General features: G+C 46.1%; 3 non-coding genes across 3 annotated transcripts; all 3 read left to right on the top strand.

Moving 5' to 3' along the window:
• Positions 1 to 2,108: 2,108 nt before the first annotated feature.
• LOC120972980 (small nucleolar RNA R41) lies at positions 2,109 to 2,212 on the top strand. The gene has a single exon (XR_005767109.1). It is a non-coding gene; the product is annotated as a small nucleolar RNA R41 (small nucleolar RNA).
• Positions 2,213 to 2,316: 104 nt separating this feature from the next.
• Positions 2,317 to 2,395, top strand: LOC120973017 (small nucleolar RNA Z155). Its single transcript, XR_005767144.1, has one exon. It is a non-coding gene; the product is annotated as a small nucleolar RNA Z155 (small nucleolar RNA).
• Positions 2,396 to 2,470: 75 nt separating this feature from the next.
• Positions 2,471 to 2,587, top strand: LOC120973072 (small nucleolar RNA snoR100). The gene has a single exon (XR_005767194.1). It is a non-coding gene; the product is annotated as a small nucleolar RNA snoR100 (small nucleolar RNA).
• The last annotated feature ends 20,076 nt before the right edge of the window (positions 2,588 to 22,663 follow it).

The following is a 22,663-nucleotide window of genomic DNA, read 5'->3' as shown; positions in this document are numbered from 1 at the left end:
AATTACTACGTTCCCCAACACTTTCTTCTTCCGCTCGCTCAAGCACGATGGAGCACCGCTGTGGGGCAGTGAGCAGCAAGCCATAGCCTAGCAGAGTCCTTCGTGCATGCCCCAGAGTACGAACCTTGTGTTTTGCGTCTGAGGAGCCCCGATTCCGACAACAAACTATATTTGATAAGCATTTATTTACACAATCACGCTAATATGGGTAAGTAAATCACAAACTAACACATTAGGATATTTATATCAAACTAAAAGTGAACAATGATATTTCCTTTTCCCTGTTTGTCAGTGTGTTCGTCAGATTTCGGTTTCTTTTTTGTGGGATCGAGTATTAGCCCATGACTTAAGATTTGAACATTTTCATCATCCTGGCAAAGTCAATTTGACTATCACCTAATCCAATAATTACTTCAAATGTAAGGCCCAACATGCATATAAAAGTTGGGTGGAAAGTACAATGTTGCATAGTGTAGACATAATATGAAAGTACAATGTTTTATTATTTAGTAGTGGTAGCCAATGGTTAATAAATTTGCACTTCTAGGTACATATAAATTTGATAGATGTAGTAAAAGCAGAGGCATTCACATAGTTGCGATACAGAGGCTAATTTTCATCACAAGAGTGCAAAATGATATAGGAGCAAACATTTTTCAAACAAGTGTCTTATCACAATATATTTTAAAACGTACTTCATTAAAATGTGTAGATCAAATGGATATGTAATATCATGTCACTAAAATTACACTTTTTATTTTCGGAGCACACGTGGTCATATCTTTGCACAACATGTCGTGTACTTTCTTGTTTGACCTTGTACTTGTTGTAGCACGACATTCCATTAACTATTTTTTCCCACACTTTACATTGTGTACACAAAATCACTTTGCAAATATAGAGCATGGATGCCATGTGTGGGCTCAAAAATCTTGACAAAATGTTAAAGCAACTCTCACATAGCCCCCATTTTCGCAAGCAAGAAGCGGCAGAGGTCGAGCACGGTTGCAGGAAGCAGTGACGATCACCGAAAACGGGGAGAGCCGTGTTTCTCCCCATACGTGGGGGTGAAATGAGGTGGGACGGGAAATCTCAACGGAAAAGTTGGTTATATGAATGTAAGACAACAAAGGCTATAACTATGCAAAGGGGTCTCAGAGTGGTGGAAGAGCTGGGATGCAAGCATGTCACGATGGAGACAAATTCTCTAGAGATTATACAAGCATTCAATCGAGTAATCGAAGTGTGAAGTCCCTATACGACAATTCTTGCAGACTGTTTTCGGAGGGTTCATAGAAAATCGGCTCAATGATTTTCACTCGAGGCCTCTTTTCACTCACTACCTTAGGGAAGCTAATCTGATGTCACATAATATTCCCAGATGTGTGCATGACTCAAGTAGTGGTGGGTGGAACATCAATTCTCCTAGCTTTGTTTTACCGGACATTTTGTTCGATACAACTGTCATTTGAGTATGAACAAAGTGTGCACAAGGCCATTCCCTAAAAAAAAGAGATGTTGGTTAAAATAAGTGCATTTTTAGCCTTTTCTAGTCTAAGTGTATTTTTAGCTGCCCCCCAGTCCCGAAGTAGAGACGACAAGGAGATGTGGCAAACAGCTAGATTTTTTTCAGTTCGACAAAGAGAGGACCAATGGATCTTTTTTACTCCCTCCGTTCCAAATTACTTGACTCATATTTATCTAAACACGGATGTATCTAGACACTAAACAAGTATAGATATATACGTATTTAGACAAATTCAAGTCAACTAATTTGAAACGGAGGGAGTATTTTTTTGCCTACTCTTTACACTGTTTTTCTTTTTAGCGGAACCCTCCTCACACCGGATAGAATGGGCCTTCACAAAGCAGAAGGTGAAGCCCAAATAAGCCCTAACCATCCAAACCCTAGCCCACCAGTCTCGCCTATATAAGCCGAAGGTTCCCAACATCACAATCTAACCTATCGACCGACCAACTTCCTCCCTTTGCGCCGCCGTCCCCTCCCCCATGAGCACGATGCGTCTCTTCTTGTAGCCCCTGTGCTACAATTTTGCTTGTTTTTGCTCGTCGTTTCGCTCTTGCCTTTCATTTTTGGCCCAATCTTGTTGGCGGCTGTGATGCGCAACGGTAAAGGGATTTTCTGAAGGACGGGAACTTAGTTTCCCTCCTCCTGATTGAGAGAAACCAATGGATCCTTCTGAGCCTGCCCAATACACTAATGTTTTACTGAATTTTTACTGGTTCTTTCCTGCTTTCGGTTCTCCCTGGGAAGTTTTCTTGTATCTCGCTTCAAAGGCGATTATTCTTTGCTTTGGTTGATGTGAGGATAAACCTGTACAGAAACTTGACTGTCGTGTTGACCAAAATACAGACTACAATTATCTGATCAACCGAAAATGTTTCTTCTGCATCTTTATTTCTAGTTTGAATCTGTGCCGTGCACAACAAGCCGATGCTCTGGATCGAGGGAGGAAGGAAGCATGGTAATGTGCACGGAGAGTACCGATACCTGTGGTCTGCATATGTCTGCTCGTCTTGACGCCTTCGGGCTTTGATCTCGCGGGCCTGGATTTGACCAACATTCCTATTTCCTTGACTTGCTGCTCATGGGATTATGTCTTTGGGAACGATTGTGCTTGTCTGATGTTACATCAGAGGCAGGTTACGTTGCAATAAAAAACGAAGATTGTATTTATGTCCAACAGCAAACTTGAAACAGCAAGACATAAGTTTGTTGCAGGAAGCACTACACCTTGTTTTCATTACTCGCACCACGTTCATTTTCTTATTAAAATGAAACGAATTTTAAATACATAAATAACTATCCCACGCCCTAATACAGAAAGCTAATGGCTCAGATAATAAAGTACTAATAAAATGATGCACACCAATAGGAACAATTTTGTTTCTCGAATACAGCTTCCCATGACTGACGCTGATCTGAGCTACGCTTACCGATGGATTTGGACTTGCCTTAAGGGCATGTACGAACGTGCCGGTTAAGCTGCCGTCAGAAGTTGTGACAGGTTTTTTCATGAGGTGGAGCAAATTGGAGAGAAATAGTCACATTTTGAATATGAGTTGTTGTAGACGAAATCGAACTTGGGCGCTCCTTTTGGCTCATGAAGCCAAGTTTTGAGGAGATGTGGATGTAAATAAAGGCAAACGGTTGTTTCGACAGCTAGAACTGTTGTCGTTGAGCAGCTGTGGAGGAAGACAGTTTGAGATTTTCTAGGGCTTGTTTGATTCACATGAATTCTTCTCTTGAACACTATTCACATAATTCACGAAACACATTAGTAAATGAAAAAATTCTTTCAAAATCGATCGCAAATCCTCAAAAATCCCGAAGATTTCAATCCTGAGAATCAAATGACCATTGTGACAAGAAAAATTAAGGATATGAAATTGGAAATGAAATCCAATTTCATATCCAATTTTTAGTTTGCAGCCTTTGTAGTTTTGTTGTGGCAACACCAACTTTGGAACGCCTTTGGTCCCCTAATACTAGCATTTTTTGGATCGAAAAATTACCTTCGACCATCTGTTATATCTCATTTTTCTTGAATACGCACGGGTTATGCGTACTATATTACATAGAAGAAGACAGGGGTAAAGAGCCCCTTCACAGTAGCATTACATTACAAAGATGAACGCGACTCCCACCCTACTAGAGGCCACACCCTATACAAGCTAACTTGGCGTGGTAGCCCACTCTTCCACTTGGCTAAAGAAACTACCTAGATCGCCCTTAAGCAGTCCTGCTTGCTGCCACATGTGTCCTTCTTGGGTGATCTTACGTATGACGGCATTCTTACAAGGCAAAACTGAAATATTTAGTAATTGCTACTTTAAGCTGTGAACTGAGTTTAACTATTTTTTTGAACACAGTATACACGCAAGCGCTCATATAAACGTGCATACACTCGCCCCTACGAACGTGCATATGCACACTCTACCCCTATAAGCACCTTCGAGAGACTGAGCCGGCATATCATCTTGAGATTTTACGAAGTCACCGTAGGCGCCTCGTAGTCGGGAACGCCTCCTGCCACTGAAAGCGTATTGCCGGAATTCCTGAAATAAATCCAGAATAAACGCGAGCACTAAGACTTGAACCCTGGTGGGCTAGGAATACCAACCACATGTTGGTTCACGACTTTAAGTATTATTATGATAAGACAATCTCAGTCATAATCAACTTATTTATCTTGTCATAAACTAAAATTATAAAAAAAAATTATCTTTGTTAATATATAGATCCATCACTACACTATAGACTTCAAATATTTCAGATGGTCTATCAAGTTCTAAACTTGAATTATGTGCATGGATACCATCTTGGGTTATTTTGACGTATAGCCAATTTTGGTGTCAGGGTCCATCAATGTTACTCTGTGTATTATAGGTTCATTGTTTGTTTCAACAATATTTCATTTGCATACGGTGAAGGTCTGCATGATTTTTGCCAACCTATATGGTGCAGCTGCAAGTTCGACTGAAGTATATAGAAAATTCTAGAATCACTTCTAGTGTTTTTTTTCTTTGACCTGATCACGATGATTCTACAATCTTGTTAAGTTCACTGTCCTTCCACTCATTCTATTGCATAAAATATTTTCTTCAAAAAATTTGCACTCTCTAACAAAACACTTTGCCTTAGCGTAGTGATAGACTCAACCATTTAGGATAGCCTACAAGGTAGTACTTATTTCAATAAATTTGATGGCATTCTTTTAGTGTAAAAGGCACAGTCTCTAAAGCATTACATTAAAAGTATATTGGTGAAATAATAAATGTCATCTTTGATCGCACCATGTCATACATAGCTTGATTACATCTATTCAAAAGACTATACTCTTAATAGTGTTTCTAGGAGGTGCAAGCTATAAAATATTTTTCACAGCTCATCAGACATTTGCTAAATTTATAACTTAAATATTCTTTTCTGTAATCCAATTGTAGAAACATAATTTTCTTGTTACAATAATTTCTAGTTTGTTCTCAAAATCTTTTGAAGCATTTCAAAAAATCCAGATTTATGTCTCAATTAGTAAGTATAAATACCTAATCGAGTCATCCTTGAAGATAGATAAATCCATTGCTTGCAATAACACTTATTGGACTAGATACATCAATATGCATATTTTCAATTATTTTGTTGCTCGTTCTTTATGGCATGTGAACGGTATTTTAGTTGACTTCACTATTTGGACGAAAGTTGCAAGCGTGAGATGATTCGTAATCATATGACTCCAAAATCCATCACTATGGAATTTCTCCATGCGGGTTTCTCCAATGTAACTAAATGCAGTGCCACACATTGTGATATTCTTTTAGTCTTGCGACATTTAGGCGTTAGTGTTATGGATGTTTAATTCTATCATCAATATTCATAACTTACATCCTATTCACAGTAGGAGTATGATCCTTTTGTTCATTATATCGATCAACTATTGTTCTCTTATGAACAACCTCCTTGCAACTTCTATGCAATGGACTAGTGTGACGCCCGAATAATTAAGTACAGTAATCCTTCGTTAATGGTTAGGCCAAAGTGCCCCTAGAATTTATTTAGTTGTCCAACAACTTTTAAAATTGGCCTTTTCAATTTCTAAAAATGTTAGGCAATTCCTTTTGGCCTCAAACTTTTTGTGACTCCTAGAATTGATGTGCTTGTTTTATGTGACAAGTCTCTTTTCTAATAAAACTCTTTTAGTTTTGCAATTTAATAGAAAACAGTAGCTAAAGTTGACAACAGTTTTAAATATGTGAAAAAGGAAAAGTCCCCCTCCCTGCTGGGCCTTGACCCAGATGGCCAACCGACCCAACTGGCCAACCCACCAGGCCCAACCCACCCCGCTCGTTCCTCCTTCCTCTGTTCATCAGGGGATCGTGGCGGGCATCCAGCCGCGCCATGGCGCGTGACGACGATCCCCCGGCTACCCAAAGGCATAAGAACCCCCCTTGACCCCGTTGGCAACTCTAGACCTCACCTCCTCCCCCCCCGCGCGCCGCTATCCTCCTCTGTCCGCTCCGCCCGAGCACAACCGTCGTCGCCGCCTTTGTTGATCCCGCGGCCACCATCGTCCCCGTGTCGCAAGACCGAGTCCGAGAGCACCGTCATCGACTGCTCCATCCTCCTCGCCCGCTGGATCACGAAGGGACCCCTGCAGCGAGCACTGCGACCTGGTCTCCATCTTTGGCTCCGACGAGCTTCTCCGACGGTTGCCAGTTTTCTGCTGCTACTAAGCAACCACCGAGCCTCCATGTCCTCCTCTGGTGAGCTTGCGTTCGACCCCCCCTATTTACTCCGCGTATCCGTGCCCGAAGCCCCCCATCGCCATGAGAGCCGAAGCTCGCCCGGGTTTGGCCCATGCCGCACGCGTTGCTGCTGCTATGCGCCCCCTACTGCTCCCCTTTCCGCCTGCTACTGTTGCTGCCTGCGTCGCCGTCCAGCGTTGCCCGCACCCCGCGGCCTTCCGCCGCGCTGCTGCCGCCTGAAGCTTCTGCTTCTGCTGCGTGTGCTGCCTGCCGCTGCGCGCTATCGCCGAACCTCCCACCACGCCCCGGTGCGTGCCCCGCCTGCGCCACTGCCGCCGACGGCCGTCTCCGGTTGCCCCGCACTCGCTCGCCCGCTGCTCCGCCGTCGTCGCTGCACTTCCCCTGCTGCTGAGGCTGTGCCCTCGCGCCCGCACCGCCCCGCCGCGGCTCCGCGCCCGCGTAGTCCGCTCGCCGGCTGCGTTCCGGCCGCCGCTGGCCCCAGCCTACGCCTCGTCGCGCCTTTCGCCGGCGCCAGGCCGTGGCCGCGGCCATGCCCCGGTTGTATGCCCGCGAGCCCAGGCGGGTCCGCCCCGCCTCGGCGCCTGTTACGCCCGTCGCCCGCTAACCCCCTGGTCTCTACCCAGTGGGGCCCCCAGCCCCCTTTTCCTGTTAAAAAAAGTTTAAAATAAATAAATAAATAACAATGTTAAAAAATTAATTAATTAGTTAATTAACTTAATTAACTAGCTAATTAATCTATAATTAGTTAGATGTCTCAATGACAGGGGCCCCACCCCCTTTTGACCATCCAAACGTTGACTGGTCAACTGGGACCACCTGGCCCACTTGTCAGCCACTGGATGCAATTCTGTGTACCTTGTGCTGGGTGCATCTAGGGTTTTAATATTTATTTTCGAATTAATAATGATTTCAGAATATTGCTAAAACTTTAGAAATTCATAGAAAATTAACCGCAAGTCAGATGAAAAAGTTTTGTGCATGAAAGTTGCTCAGAACGATGAGACGAATCCGAATATGCGGTCCATTCATCTGTCACATGTCCCTAGCATAGCAAACATGCAACCTTCCCCTCCGATTCATTTGTCCGAAAATGCCAAACTTTGTGAAAACATTCCTGGATGTTTCCCCCCTTCGCCGGTATCGTGTAGCATCGCGTTAGAACACGCCTAGTGCTGCTTTTTGTCTTGTCATGCATAGTATTGCTCCTGTTTGCTCTGTATTTATTGTTTCTTCCCCCCTCTTCTCTCCGGTAGACCCCGAGACCGCTGCTGATGCCCCTGTGATCGACTACGTCGACGATGACCCTTCTTCCCTTTCAGCGGAGCTTCCAGGCAAGCCCCCCTTTGATCATCCCGATATCGCCCATTCCATTCTCTCATGCTTGCATTAGATTTTGCTACTGTAATTGATTGCTCCTATTCTGATGCATAGCCTGCTTTTGTAACCCGCTCATTGTACCTTACCTGCTTATCCTAAACTGCTTAGTATAGGTTGGTTAGTGATCCATCAGTGACCCCCACCTTGTCCTTGTTGCCCCTGCTTCATCATCAACGACTCGATCAACGTGATCGACGACCAGAGCCCGACACCTCACATCACATCATGCCCCTTTTGTTGCTCGACTCTACAGAGCTACTATCGAGTGCCGAGGGTGATACCTCGCAACGCACTCCTGATGACAACTCTGTAGTGTAGCTATTCGGTCGTGGTCAACGAGGGTGGTTCCTCCTTCACCATTCCCAATACGACTCTTTCGTGCAACCCCTCAAGTGTGAACCTCGAGGGTGGTTCCTCTCACGTTCACCTTGATGATTACATCGAGTGGAATTCACCGAGGGTGATTCCTCGCGTTTTCCTCCTTGATATTTTGGACACACGGTTACCCGGACTTTACTTGAGACCATTGTTAAATTCGGGTTGTGTAACATCCCAATTTTCAATTTGGATGTTAAACATAGGTCATCATATGCATATCATATTTTATTTGCATTTTGTTTGTCATCCTAGAAATCCTAAGCAACTCAAGTACCCACGGAGAGAGTTGGGGATTTCATTTATTTTCATATTTGAATTTTCTCAAATTTGAAAAGAGGATCATTTTGATTTTAATAATTTTCTCACCGAAATATTTCCGATATTAAAATAAAAGAGAGAAGATAATATGACTTCTTCAAAAGAGAGGAATATTGGAGGAAAAATGTTAAAATCAAATAAATATTTTATTTGGATTTTATTTGAGATTTTACTCGAATTAGATAAATATGCATTTTTCAAAATTGCATTTTTAGGCCAGAAAAATGTTCACTTTGTTCTAAATATTTTGTTTAGACGGTGAATTTTTTTTGGCATTTTTACAATTTTATTTTATTTTATTAGGATTTTTGTTTTTTCGGCGAAATTATTAAAAAAAAAGGTTTCCCGGACCGATTGGGCCGAAACCCAGCCAGCCCAACTCCCGCGCGCCGCCGCCTTCCCCGCCGCCGTGCCGCGCACGGACGCCGAGGGGAGTCCGAGCCGGACTCCGCCCCGGGCCCGGCCCCCTCCCCAAGCCACCGCGCCGCCCCGCCCCTTTATAAGCGCGCCGCCCCACCGCCTCTCCTCCCCACCCGAGCCACAGCCACCGCCACCGAGCCGCGCCGCCGTCGCTTGCCGCCGCCCGCCGCCGCTGCTGCTCGCTGCCACCGCTGCTTGCCGCCGCATCGCGCCGATGCCGCCGCCTCGCCGTTGCCCGCGTCGCCGCCATATCCCGCCGCCTCGCTGCTGCCGGTCTTTTTTGAGGAACCGGTAAAAACCGTCGCCGCCGCTGATTTTTTTCCGGTTTAGATCTAGATCGGTTTTATTTTAGGGTTAGGGTTTTCTTGGTTTATTCTCGGTTTTTCCGATCGGTTCTAGTTAGTGAACGTTCGCTCAAACGCATCTGTTCGCGAATGCGTTCGTTAGTCTTTTTCTTTTTATTTTATTTTCAGCCAGGGACCTATCCGCGATTATTTTTATCGCAGATTAGCCCCTGATCTTCAAACCCTCGCAACATTTTAACCGTTTGTTCAAATCTAGTGAAACCAACGCCAAAATCTTCGTCTCGAACCCCTCTTTCCCGTTAACCAACTTGAACATGGTTTTGATAAATTAAAAATTTGGTTTCAAGCGGATTTGAATTTGAATTTCTTTTGATCGTAGTTTGAGTTTCGTAGCTCCGATTTGATTGATTCCTTTTGCAAATCGAAGCTCTTCAGTTGAACTTTCAGTTGGGATATTTTTATTTGAGTTTTACCCTTGCATCTATGCTTGAGTGCTTATGTATGCTATTGTTTGTTTGCGATAGAATTTCCGGAGTGCGAAGCGTGCTACTACGAGTCACTAGGGTTTGCAGATCGTCAGCAAGGCAAGTAACACTTTGATCATACCCCTTTAATACCCAGTTATGCATTGGTCCCAATCCTCAAACATTGCATGAGTAGGATCTGATTAACATGTGGGTCTGGGAAGTAGTTGATGAGGTAGAACCTTTTTTCCTTTATTTCAAACCTTGGGAGTTACTTCTACGTTATGCTTATACGGCTATGCTATGCTCGTAGACGTGGTTTGGTTTGAGTGATCCATGACAGATGTGAGAGTTGTTAATTAATGGTTAACTTAAGGTGGCTACTTTAATACACATCTGGGTGGATTGGTTGCGGGCACCTGGAGAATCCAGTGTTGTCCTAGGATATCCCGGAGTACCCGTGTGATCATCCTATGGTTCGCCACCCAGACTCAAAGGGATCATAAGATTATTCATGCTAGAAACTTCCGTGTGCAGCCACAAGCCATTATGGGCTCTAGCATAGTTGAGTATGTTGCGTGACCTCTTTCAGTGGTAGACTAGCAGATGTAGGGGATGTAGGTGGTACTGTCTACCCAGAGTAAAGAGTTAATGCTTCTGAAAGACTGTGTCTTGGTCATCTGTTTCTCAAACATCATGTAGTGCGAGAAATCCAACGGAGGAGATCGAGTCTTGTGGGGAAAAGTGCGCAAACCTCTGCAGAGTGTACAATCTAATCACGGTTAGCCGTGTCCCCGGTTATAGACATCTTGAGTATCTGGTTCTTGAATTATTGATTTAATCTCATCACTTTTAATTTAATCTACTGGGTTATTATTGTTTAATTGGGATTGAGTTGGAGGAACCTTCTCAATGTTTACCAACCAACTTTGTAGTTAAATAAAAAATATTTTTTTCAGTAGGGAAAAATTGGCTTTTCGGAGAAACAGAATAACCATAGAGCCTCCACCAGCCATATATGCATGTAGTGTTAGCATTTACCTTGTTCATTGCTCTACAGTGTTATTTTGCCAGCATATTCCATGTGCTGACCCGTTTTCGGGCTGCAACGTATTATGTTGCAGACTTTTCAGACGAAGAGTAAGGTGTGCTAGGTTGTTGTCGTGCACTCAGCTATGCCGTTGGAGTTGATGGACTCATTTACCTTCGATGCTTCCGCAGTTATCTTATTTAGATGGCCTTAAGCCATATTGTTGTAATAAGTTCTCTTTTGAGACATTCGATGTAATAAGTGTGTGATTGCACTCTGTTATAAATCCTTCGAGTACTGTGCGTGTCAGCATTACCGATCCAGGGATGCCACTTATGCACAGAGATTTGACCGTCTGAGGTCGGATCGCAACAAGATGGTATCAGAGCACACGCTGACTGTAGGACACGACCACTAAGATAAGCCGTAGGTCACTCTTCTCTACTCATTTCTGACTCCTCTCCATTTTCCACTCTATAGATGGCGGACCCAAGAAACAAGTTTGCTCAACCGGATGAAGACACCTCTTTTGGACGACACTTGAAGGAAGTAACTAGGTACCTGAACATAGGAATACCAAGCTTCACCGGGACCTACACCGTCACTTTACCAGAAGAGGAGTGTTGGATGATTCGAGTTCATGTTCCAGGAAGGACATTCACGCCAGTTACTGAGCCCATATAGTTTTCCTTTGATGCACCAACCTGGAGTCTAGGAAAGAGCATGGCAACCCACATCGCCATGGGACGCATCGGCGAAGTTTATCACAAGGATCTGAAGGACACCATCTACCAGATATGTGGGCGCTGAGATGAGCAATGGGAGATGATCAGCACCAGGAGGGACAAGTCCATTGCAGCTTTCATCCAGGAGTTAAACCAGCACATTCGCCGCCAGGAGAACCAAATGTGCGCCAACATGATAGATCTGAAGAAGGTGATGACTAGGAACATGGAGCTTGAAGAGGAACTCCAGTCTACATGCGATGGATATGAGGAGGAAATCGCAGTGCTACTAGAGAAGAATGAAGACCTGAAGAAGAAGCTAGGAGTATTCATGGGAGACCCCGCGCCAGGAGGAGATGACGACCATCCCGAGGACTACATCATCATCGATGACACCGACTCTGACCCAGACAGTGGTGATGATGATTATGAAGATGAAGCTGGAGCGGATATTATGGAGTCTTCCACCGATCAAAATTTCGTTGACCACCATATTATCAGTAGTATTCCCCCATTTATATGGCAGTAGTCCGAGTAATTTGTAACGGTAGTTAGATCGTTTGTATGCCCTTGTTTGAATTGATTGGTGTGATATGATTGTGTTTGTCTCATGTGCATATGGGTAGTGATTTCTCTTTAGACCTCATTCTATTCTAATCTCTCCCCTCTAAACCCATCAGATGCCTCTGAGACGTGACCCCGGATTTGTCGTCCCACCGGAGCTCACTCAGTTGATCCAACAGTAGAATGCCTTGATGCAGTTGCTAGTCCAGAATCAAGGCAACAACAACAACAACCCACCCCCACCACCTCCACCTGACAACTTAGCCCTTTTTTGAGGTTAAATCCGCCGGTGTTTTCCAGTAGCACCGAGCCGATTGTTGCTGATGACTGGCTACGCAGGATTGGAAGGGAGTTGACCACTGCAGGTTGCACAGATGTTGAGAAGGTGCGTTTTGCCGCACACCAACTGGATGGACCCGCAACCTCATGGTGGGAGAATTACACAACCACTTTCCCTATAGCCAATGTCACTTGGGATCAGTTTCAGCAAGCGTTCCGCACTGCACATGTCTCAACTAGAGCTATGAGCATGAAGAAGCGTGAGTTTGGCAACTTACGCCAGGGAAATCGTACTGTGGGGCAGTACGTGGATGAGTTCAGTAAGTTAGCTCGCTATGCCCCGTATGACATGGCCACAGATGCCGTGAAGCAGGAGAAGTTTATGGAAGGGCTGAATGATGAGCTGAGAATGCAGTAGATGGTGGCAACATTTGCTAACTACTAGGAGTTAGTAGACATGGCTCTTATGATTGAAGGTAAGCAGCAACAGATAGAGAGCCGCAGAAGGAAATATGGACAAGGGAAGTATAATTCTGGAGCCCAGCAGAGACCACGTTTTACCTCGAACTCGGAAGGACATACTCACCATAACCATGGAGGCCACACTCACAATGGAGGAAGTTCACACAACCACAGTGGTCCCAAGAATGGAAATGAGAATGGAGCAAGCAGCAATCAGAACCGTTCCAACCCCTCTACACCCGCCAAGAAGGATCTAAGTCACATTACTTGTTTCAAGTGCGGGAAGACTGGGCACTACGCCACTGAGTGTTCTGAAGCAAAGAATGGAAATGGCAATGGAAGTTCTGGGAAGAAGCCCAATCCCTTCACCAGAGGTCAGGTGAACCACATCAACATGGAGGAGGTTGAGGAGCAGCCAGATGCAGTTATCGGTAAGTTTTTGGTTAAGTCATTTACCGCTCTCGTTCTTTTTGATATTGGTGCATCGCATTCATACATATCAAGGGGATTTGTGGACAAGTTTAAGTTACCCACCTTAGCCCTTAGGTCACCCATGTTAGTAAGTTTGCCAGGAGCAGAGTATATGGCCAGCCGATGGTGCGATCATTGGTAGCCATGTTTTCCCCTCAGACCTAATAATTTTGGAGTCACACGGATTGGATATAATACTAGGCATGGATTGGCTATCGAAGTATGGAGGAAACATTGATTGTGCTAGTAAGTCAATTCTGCTCCACCCCGGAGGGAAAAAGGATCAAGTATGTATCCAGGCATGCGCTAAGGAGAACCCAAGTAAATTCTCTCTCGGGAGTTGTTCAGGAGGAAGTGCCTGTAGTGAAGGATTACCCGGATGTATTTCCAGAGGAATTACCAGGCATGCCACCAGATTGAGACATAGAGTTTTTGATAGAGCTGTTGCCAGGCACCGGACCAATATCAAAGAGGCCATACCGGATGCCCGCAAATGATCTAGAGGAGATTAAGAAGCAGATTAAGGAGTTATTGGAGAAAGGTTACATTTGACCAAGTTCGTCACTGTGGGGAGCCCCAGTGCTCTTAGTTGAGAAGAAGGATGGATCTTTGAGAATGGTTGTTGACTATCGTGCATTGAATGAAGTGACGATCAAGAACAAATACCCACTACCGATGATCAGTGATTTGTTTGATCAGCTGCAAGGAGCTAAAGTGTTCTCCAAGATCGATCTGCGATCAGGATACCACCAGCTGAAGATCCGAGAACAGGATACACCTAAGACAACTTTTACCACAAGGTACGGGCTATATGAGTACACGGTCATGTCATTTGGATTGACAAATGCCCCTGCCTATTTCTTGAGCATGATGAACAAGGTGTTCATGGAGTTCTTGGATAAGTTTGTTGTGGTGTTCATTGATGATATTTTGGTATACTCGAAGAATGAAGAGGAACACAAGGAGCATTTGCGCTTAGTTCTCGAGAAGCTCAGGGAACACCAGTTATATGCCAAGTTCAGCAAATGTGAGTTTTGGTTGAAGGAAGTTGGATTTCTTGGACATGTAATATCAGGAGAAGGTATAGCAGTAGACCCTACCAAGGTTCAGTCAGTCACTGAGTGGTTGGCACCCACCTCAGTTGGAGAGATTCGTAGTTTTCTAGGACTCGTGGGATATTATCGGAGATTCATTGAGAATTTTTCAAGATTGCGAAGCCCATGACGGAGTTGTTGAAGAAGGACACTAAGTTCAAGTGGACCGAAGAGTGTGAGGCCAGTTTTCAGGAGTTGAAGAAACGCTTGGTTACAGCCCCAGTGCTGATTCTTCCGGATATATGCAAGGATTTCCAAGTATATTGTGATGCTTCTCGCCAAGGACTTGGAGGTGTACTTATGCAGGACGGAAGAGTTGTTTCATATGCCTCACGACAGCTTCGACTGCATGAGTTGAATTATGCCACACATGATTTGGAGTTAGCAGCCGTAGTGCATGCGCTCAAGACCTGTAGACATTTTCTTATTGGAAACCGTTGTGATGTGTACACGGATCACAAGAGTTTGAAGTACATTTTCACACAGAAGGAGCTGAATCTCAGGCAAAGGAGATGGTTGGAGCTTATAAAGGATTATGATATGAAGCTGCACTATCATCCAGGAAAGGCTAATGTCGTAGCAGACGCTTTGAGCCGGAAGAGTTATGTTAATACCCTCGTAAGCGGAGGGTTACCAAAGGAGTTAGCCGAAGATCTCACGGAGCTTCGTTTGGAGATAGTTCCTCGAGGTTTTGCTGCAGCAATGGAGGTTCAGTCAACATTATTGGGAAAGATTCGTGAAGCTCAGAAGGATGACAAGGAAATTGCTGAGATAAAGGAGAATATGAGCAAAGTAAAAGCCAAGGGTTTTCGTGAGGATGAGCACGAAACTTTATGGTTTGAGGACCGTGTATATGTACCCAATAATGCAGAGATCAGGAAGTTAATACTTCAGGAAGCTCATGACTCGCAATACTCAATACACCCCGGAAACACCAAGATGTATTTGGATTTGAAGGAGCATTTCTGGTGGATTGGTATGAAGAAGGATATTGCCGTGTATGTAGCAGTATGTGATGTATGTCAAAGAGTGAAGGCAGAACATCAGAAGCCAGCAGGATTACTGCAGCCTATGCCGATACTCGAATGGAAGTGGGACAAGCTTGGCATGGATTTTATCACCGGATTACCCAGGACCCGGTCAAGATATGATTCTATCTGGGTAGTAGTGGATCGTTTAACCAAAGTGGCTCACTTTATCCCAGTGAAAACCACCATACGAGTGCGAAGTTGGCCAAGATATATATGACCAGGATCGTATGCCTGCATGGAGTTCCGAGGACCATCGTATCAGATAGAGGAACACAGTTTATCTCGAAGTTTTGGAATCAGCTGCACCAGACTTTGGGTACCAGGCTAGAGTTCAGTACAACATTTCATCCGCAGGCAGATGGGTACACCGAGAGACTCAATCAGATTCTGGAGGACATGTTGAGAGCTTGTGCGCCAGATTATGGATCTAGTTGGGATGATAACTTGCCGTACGCAGAGTTCTCATGCAACAACAGTTATCAGGCTAGTTTGAAGATGGCCCCATTCGAAGCTTTGTATGGAAGAAGGTGCAGGACACCGTTAATGTGGGATGAAGTTGGAGACCGCCAGTTGTTTGGACCAGATTTGATCAAAGAGTCTGAAGAGAAGGTTAAGTTGATTCGAGATAGACTAAAGGTAGCTCAGTCCAGGCAGAAGAGTTATGCAGATTCAAAATGCAAGGAGGTAGTCTATGAAATCGGAGACACAACATATCTTCGCGTGTCACCACTGCGAGGAGTTAAACGATTTGGAGTTAAGGGAAAGTTAGCCCCGAGATTTGTAGGACCATACCGAGTTTTGGAACGTATGGGAGAAGTGGCCTACAAGTTGGAGTTACCCAAAGGATTGTCAGGAGTTCATGATGTGTTTCACGTTTCCCAGTTGAAGAAGTGCCATGCAGAGATGGCCGACATTCCTCTGAGAGATACAGTGCCCCTGGAAGCAATTCAGTTGGACAGTGACCTAACCTACGAGGAGAAACCCGTCAAGATTCTTGAGTTTGCCAGCCGAGTTACATGCAGCAAGATTACCAAGTTTTGCAAAGTTCAGTGGAGCCACCATACCAAGGATGAAGCCACCTGGGAGCGAGAGGAAGACCTACGGAAAGACCACCCACACCTATTTTCTAGCCAACCCGAATCTCGAGGGCGAGATTCATCTTAAGGGGGGTAGGTTTGTAACATCCCAATTTTCAATTTGGATGTTATACATAGGTCATCATATGCATTTCATATTTTGTTTGCATTTTGTTTGTGATCCTAGAAATCCTAAGCAACTCAAGGACCCACGGAGGGAGTTGGGGATTTCATTTATTTTCATATTTGAATTTTCTCAAATTTGAAAAGAGGATCATTTTGATTTTAATAATTTTCTCTCCGAAATATTTCCGATATTAAAATAAAAGAGAGAAGATAATATGACTTCTTCAAAAGAGAGGAATATTGGAGGAAAAATGTTAAAATCAAATAAATACTTTATTTGAGATTTTATTCGAATTAGAAAATATGCATTTTTCAAAATTGCAATTTTAGGCTAGAAATATGTTCACTTTGTTCTAAATATTTTGTTCAGACGGTGAAAATTATTTTTGGCATTTATAGATTTTTTTTCTATTTTATTAGGATTTTTGTTTTTTTGGCGGAATTATTTAGAAAAAAAGGTTTCCCGGACCGACTGGGCTGAAACCCAGCCTTCCCCGCCGCCGTGCCGCGCACGGACGCTGATGGGAGTCCGAGCCGGACTCCGCCCCGGGCTGGCCCCTCCCCAAGCCACGGCGCCTCCCCGCCCCTTTATAAGCGCGCCGCCCCGCCGCATCTCCTCCCCACCCGAGCCGCAGCCACAGCCGCCGAGACACGCCGCCGCCCGCCGCCGCTGCTGCTCGCTGCCGCCGCCGCTTGCCCCCGCACCGCGCCGACGCCGCCGCCCGCGATGCTCCGTCGCCTCGCCGTTGCCCGCACCGCCGCCAGATCTCGTCGCCTCGCCACCGCCGGTCTTTTTCGAGGAACCGGTAAAAAACCGCCTCCGCCGCCGTTTTTTTCGGTTTAGATCTAGATCGGTTTTATTTTAGGGTTAGGGTTTTCTCGGTTTATTCTCGGGTTTTTCGATCGGTTCTAGTTAGTGAACGTTCACACGAACGCATCTGTTCGCGAACGCGTTCGTTCGTTTGTCTCTGGTAACGAACGTTCGTTCGTTAGTCTTTTTCTTTTTATTTTATTTTCGGCTAGGGACCTATCCGCGATTATTTTTATCGTAGATTAGCCCCTGATCTTTAAACCCTCGCAACTTTTTAACCGTTTGTCCAAATCCAGTGAAACCAACGCCAAAATCTTCGTCTCGAACCCCTCTTTCTAGTTAACCAACTTGAACATGGTTTTGATAAATTAAAAATTTGGTTTCAAGCAGATTTGAATTCGAATCTTTTGATCATAATTTGAGTTTCGTAGCTCCGATTTGATTGATTCTTTTTGCAAATCGAAGCTCTTCAGTTGAACTTTCAGTTGGGATCTTTATATTTGAGTTTTACCCTTGCATCTATGCTTGAGTGCTTATGTATTCTATTGTTTGTTTGCGATAGAATTTCCGGAGTGCGAAGCGTGCTACTACGAGTCACTAGGGTTTGCAGATCATCAGCAAGGCAAGTAACACTTTGATCATACCCCTTTAATACCCAGTTTTTATGCATTGGTCCCAATCCTCAAACATTGCATGAGTAGGATTTGATTAACATGTAGGTCTGGAAAGTAGTTGATGAGGTAGAACCTATTTTCCTTTATTTCAAACCTTGGGAGTTACTTCTACGTTATGCTTATACTGCTATGCTATGCTCGTAGACGTGGTTTGGTTTGAGTGATCCATGACAGATGTGAGAGTTGTTAATTAATGGTTAACTTAAGGTGGCTACTTTAATACACATCTGGGTGGATTGGTTGCGGGCACTGAGGGAGTCCTGGATTAGGGGGTCCTCGGACTGCCGGACTATATACTTTGCCGGACTGTTGGACTATGAAGATACTAGATTAAAGACTTCGTCCCATGTACGGATGGGACTCTCCTTTGCGTGGAAGGCAAGCTTGGCAGTTCGGATATGTAGATCTCCTCCCTTGTAACCGACTCTGTGTAACCCTAGCCCCTCCGGTGTCTATATAAACCGGAGGGTTTAGTCCGTAGGACAACAACAATCACAATCATAGGCTAGCTTCTAGGATTTAGCCTCTACGATCTCGTGGTAGATCAACTCTTGTAATACTCATATCATCAAGATCAATCAAGCAGGAAGTAGGGTATTACCTCCATCGAGAGGGCCCAAACCTGGGTAAACATTGTGTCCCCCGCCTCCTGTTACCATCCGCCTTAGACGCACAGTTCGGGACCCCCTACCCGAGATCCACCGGTTTTGACACTGACATTGGTGCTTTCATTGAGAGTTCCACTGTGCCTTCACAACAAGGCTTGATGGCCCCTTCGATCATCGGCAACGATGTGATCTAGGGTGAGGTTTTCCTTTCCGGACAAATCTTCGTATTCGGCGGCTTCGTACTGCGGGCCAACTCGCTTGGCCATCTGGAGCAGATCGAGAGCTACGCCCCTGGCCATCAGGTCAGGTTTGGAAGCTTGAACTATACTGCCGACATCCGCGGAGACTTAATCTTCGATGGATTCGAGCCCATGTCAGGTGCGCCGCACAATCACGACGAGCATGACTTAGCTCTGCTGTCGGACAGTGTTCGGGAGATCACACCTGTGGCCACTCCAGCCCTCAATCCGGAGCAGATCGCGCCGTCCGGGGACGGGTGGATGGAGCCCGCCATGGAGGCCGCGTACTCAGCGGCGATGGAGCCGAATGCTGACTCCACCTCCCATGAGACCTGTGTTGCCGGACACTTGGATTCGTCCCCGGCCACGGGCTCCGAAGCGCCTGTGCCCGTGCCTATCGAATCTGATTGGGCACCGTTCATGGAGTTTCCCTCCGCGGATATCTTTCAGCGCTCGCCCCTGGGCGACGTACTAAATTCATTAAGGTCTCTCTCCTTGTCAGGAGAACCCTGGCCGAACTATGTCCGGCTTGAGTGGGAAGCGGACGACGAAGAAATTCGTTCCCCACCCACCACCCACTTAATAGCCACTGTCGACGACTTAACCGACATGCTCGATTTTGGCTCTGAAGACATCGACGGTATGGACGACGATGTAGGAGACGAACAGGAACCACCGCCCACAGGGCGCTGGACTGCCACCTCATCGTATGATATATATATGGTGGACACCCCCAAAGAAAGCGATGGCAATAAGGCAACGGAGGATAATCCCTCCGAGAAGCAATCCAAGCACCGGCGTCAGCGGTGCCGCTCTAAGCCACGCCATAGAAAAAGCAGCGATACCGGCACAAGAGACAATACCGCTGCAGATAATGCCGAAGACGAAGACAATCCCCTCCAGCCAGGCTTCGAGCAGGAGGATGGGCAAGCCAGCCCTAAGGAACAAGCGACATACGGAGAATCAGAGGATGCCACTTACATGTCCCTCTCTAAAGACGAGGTGAGCCTCCGCGACGAAGAATTTATCGTGTCTGAGGATCCCGTCGAGCACGAGCGCTTCAAGCGCCGGCTTATAGCCACAGCAAAAAGCCTGAAGAAAAACCAGCAGCAGCTTCAAGCTGACCAAGATCTGCTAGCGGATAGATGGACCGAGGTCCTGGCAGCCGAGGAATACGAACTCGAGCGCCCAACCAAGAGTTACCCAAAGCGCAGGTTGCTACCCCAACTCGAGGAGGAAGCATTAAAACCTACACTACCAGCGTATGATGCGGCTGATCGGCCACCTTGTGGCCGAGACAGAGCGGCATATCAGTCCGAAGTCCAGCCCGCACCCCGTCGCCAGTCAAACAAAAACACCAAGGCCCGGGGCAACACGCAGGACCTGCGAGACATATTGGAAAACAAAGCAGGACATAAAAGATCAATCTACGGATCACGAGGGCGCCCCCCAACGCGTGACAACGACCGTCACGCCGGATATACTAAAAGCAAATCCGGCCGGGCCGAATACAGCAAACAAGACTCGTATGAACTGCGTCGTGACATAGCTTGGCACAGAGGCGCCGCACACCCCTACGCTTCACCGATGAAGTAATGGATCATGAATTCCCAGAAGGGTTTAAACCCATAAACATTGAATCATATGATGGTACTACAGACCCCGTGGTATGGATAGAGAATTTTTTCCTCCACATTCACATGGCCGCGGGGATGATCTACACTCCATCAAGTATCTCCCGCTAAAACTCAAAGGACCGGCTCGGCATTGGCTGAATAGCTTGCCGGCAAACTCCATCGGAAGTTGGGAGAACCTGGCAGACGCATTCCTGGACAACTTCCAGGGCACTTATGTGCGACCACCAGATGCTGATGATTTAATTCAGATAATACAACAGCCCGGAGAGTCAGCCAGGAAATTCTGGACTCGGTTCCTAACTAAAAAGAACCAAATTGTCGACTGTCCGGATGCCGAAGCCCTAGCGGCCTTTAAACATAACATCCATGACGAATGGCTTGCCCGACATCTCGGCCAAGAGAAGCCAAAATCCATGGCAGCCCTCACGACACTCATGACCTTCTTTTGCGCGGGCGAGGATAGCTGGTTGGCCCGTAGCAACAACACAACAAGCAACCCTGGCACATCAGAGGCCAGAGATAGCAACGGCAAACCCCGACGCAACAAACACAAGCGCCGCAAAAATGGTGAAAACGCCGAAGATACGATAGTCAATGACGGATTTAGTGGCTCTAAGTCCGGTCAGCGGAAAGGGCCACTCAAAAATGACAATTCGGGCCCGTCCAGTCTGGACCACATACTCGACCGCCAATGCCAAATTCATGGCACCCCAGGAACGCCAGCCAATCTACCAACAGAGAATGCTGGGTCTTCAAACAAGCCGGTAGGTCAGGCGCCAAAAACAAAGATGGGGGATCTCAAAGCGATGATGGTGACGAGGAGCCCAGATCACCGAATACAGGAGGGCAAAAGAAATTTCCCCCCGCAAATCCAAACGGTGAATGTGGTAAACAACACCCACATTCCCAACCCGGACCGGAGGCGCACCCTTAGGGATGTTGACTTAACGGAAATAGTCATCCCGCAATATAAACTAGGGCCGATCACCTTCAGCCGCACGGATCGTTCGGTTAACACTAATCAGGGCAATCCAGCCGCACTAATCCTCGACCCAATAATTGACGGGTTCCACCTCACACGAGTCCTTATGGACGGAGGCAGCAGTCTAAACCTGCTTTACCAGGACACATTGCGCAAGATGGGCATCGATCATTCGGTGATCAAACCCACTAAAGCCACCTTTCGAGGTATTATACCAGGTGTGGAGGCCCGCTGTACAGGCTCCATCGCCCTTGAGGTAGTCTTCGGATCACCAGACAATCACCGTGCCGAAGAGTTAATCTTCGACATCGTCCCCTTTCGCAGTGATTATCAGGCACTGCTCGGACGAACCACGTTCGCTCGATTCAACGCGGTGCCACATTATGCTTGCCGTAAGCTCAAGATGCCCGGTCCGTGCGGCGTCATCACGATTAATGGCAAGGCCGAACTTTCCCTCCGTACCAAAGAGTTTACCGCTGCTTTAACAACAGAAGCAGCGAGCGGCACCTTTCAGCCAAACCTCGAGTCGACGGCCAGGCTCCCGGACACCGCCAAAGGACTTTGACCTACTTCGCGGCAGGATAGCCCGGCTCGTCCAGAGCTCAATTAAACACTCTGGCGAAGGCCAGGACAGGCCACATACCGCGGCTCAACCGCTCTCCGGCACACAAACATTTCTTACATCTTTTTCACAGGTTCACCTTTGCGCCGACCAGGACAGGCGACATGGAAGCAGTTCGAACGCACAAGGGAATCCTTAGATATTCCCCGCAATGACCATCCGACTATACTCCGGATCGGCACACAACTTCTTCCCCCCTAGTCTCAGCAGGTTCCATAGTCATACCCCCCTTTTTTTTATCTCATTACTTGTACTCATACGCATCGACGTACTATTCAAATACAACATGTGGATTTATATGACGCTTATCTGCTGATTATTTCTTATTGAAATTCTTTTGTCAAGTGGCATCCGTACATCGCGATATGCCTTAAAATATGCCAGGGGCTTTGTTTTACCCATAATACGGCAATAAAGTCCGAACACCTTCATGGAAGTTCGGCACCCCGAACTTATAGCATTATATGCATCAGCTCCGAATCATGTCTTGGGTCAAATGTTGGGTTTGCCCGGCTCCCATGTTTTGCTACCTTACGTTCCGCTATATCGGCTAAGGCGGCACAGGGAGAACTACTGCGATTGTGTCCCGGTTCTTCCGGACGAGCACCTCAGTAGAGAAAGCCGAAAACTGACTGTCATGATATGGCGAGAGCTGGTCAGCTATTCGAGAGGTTGTAAAATC

This window comes from Aegilops tauschii, chromosome 1 (assembly GCF_002575655.3).
Source record: "Aegilops tauschii subsp. strangulata cultivar AL8/78 chromosome 1, Aet v6.0, whole genome shotgun sequence".
In the NCBI taxonomy this organism is placed as follows: Eukaryota; Viridiplantae; Streptophyta; class Magnoliopsida; order Poales; family Poaceae; genus Aegilops; species Aegilops tauschii.
This window is presented reverse-complemented; position numbering and strand designations above follow the sequence as displayed.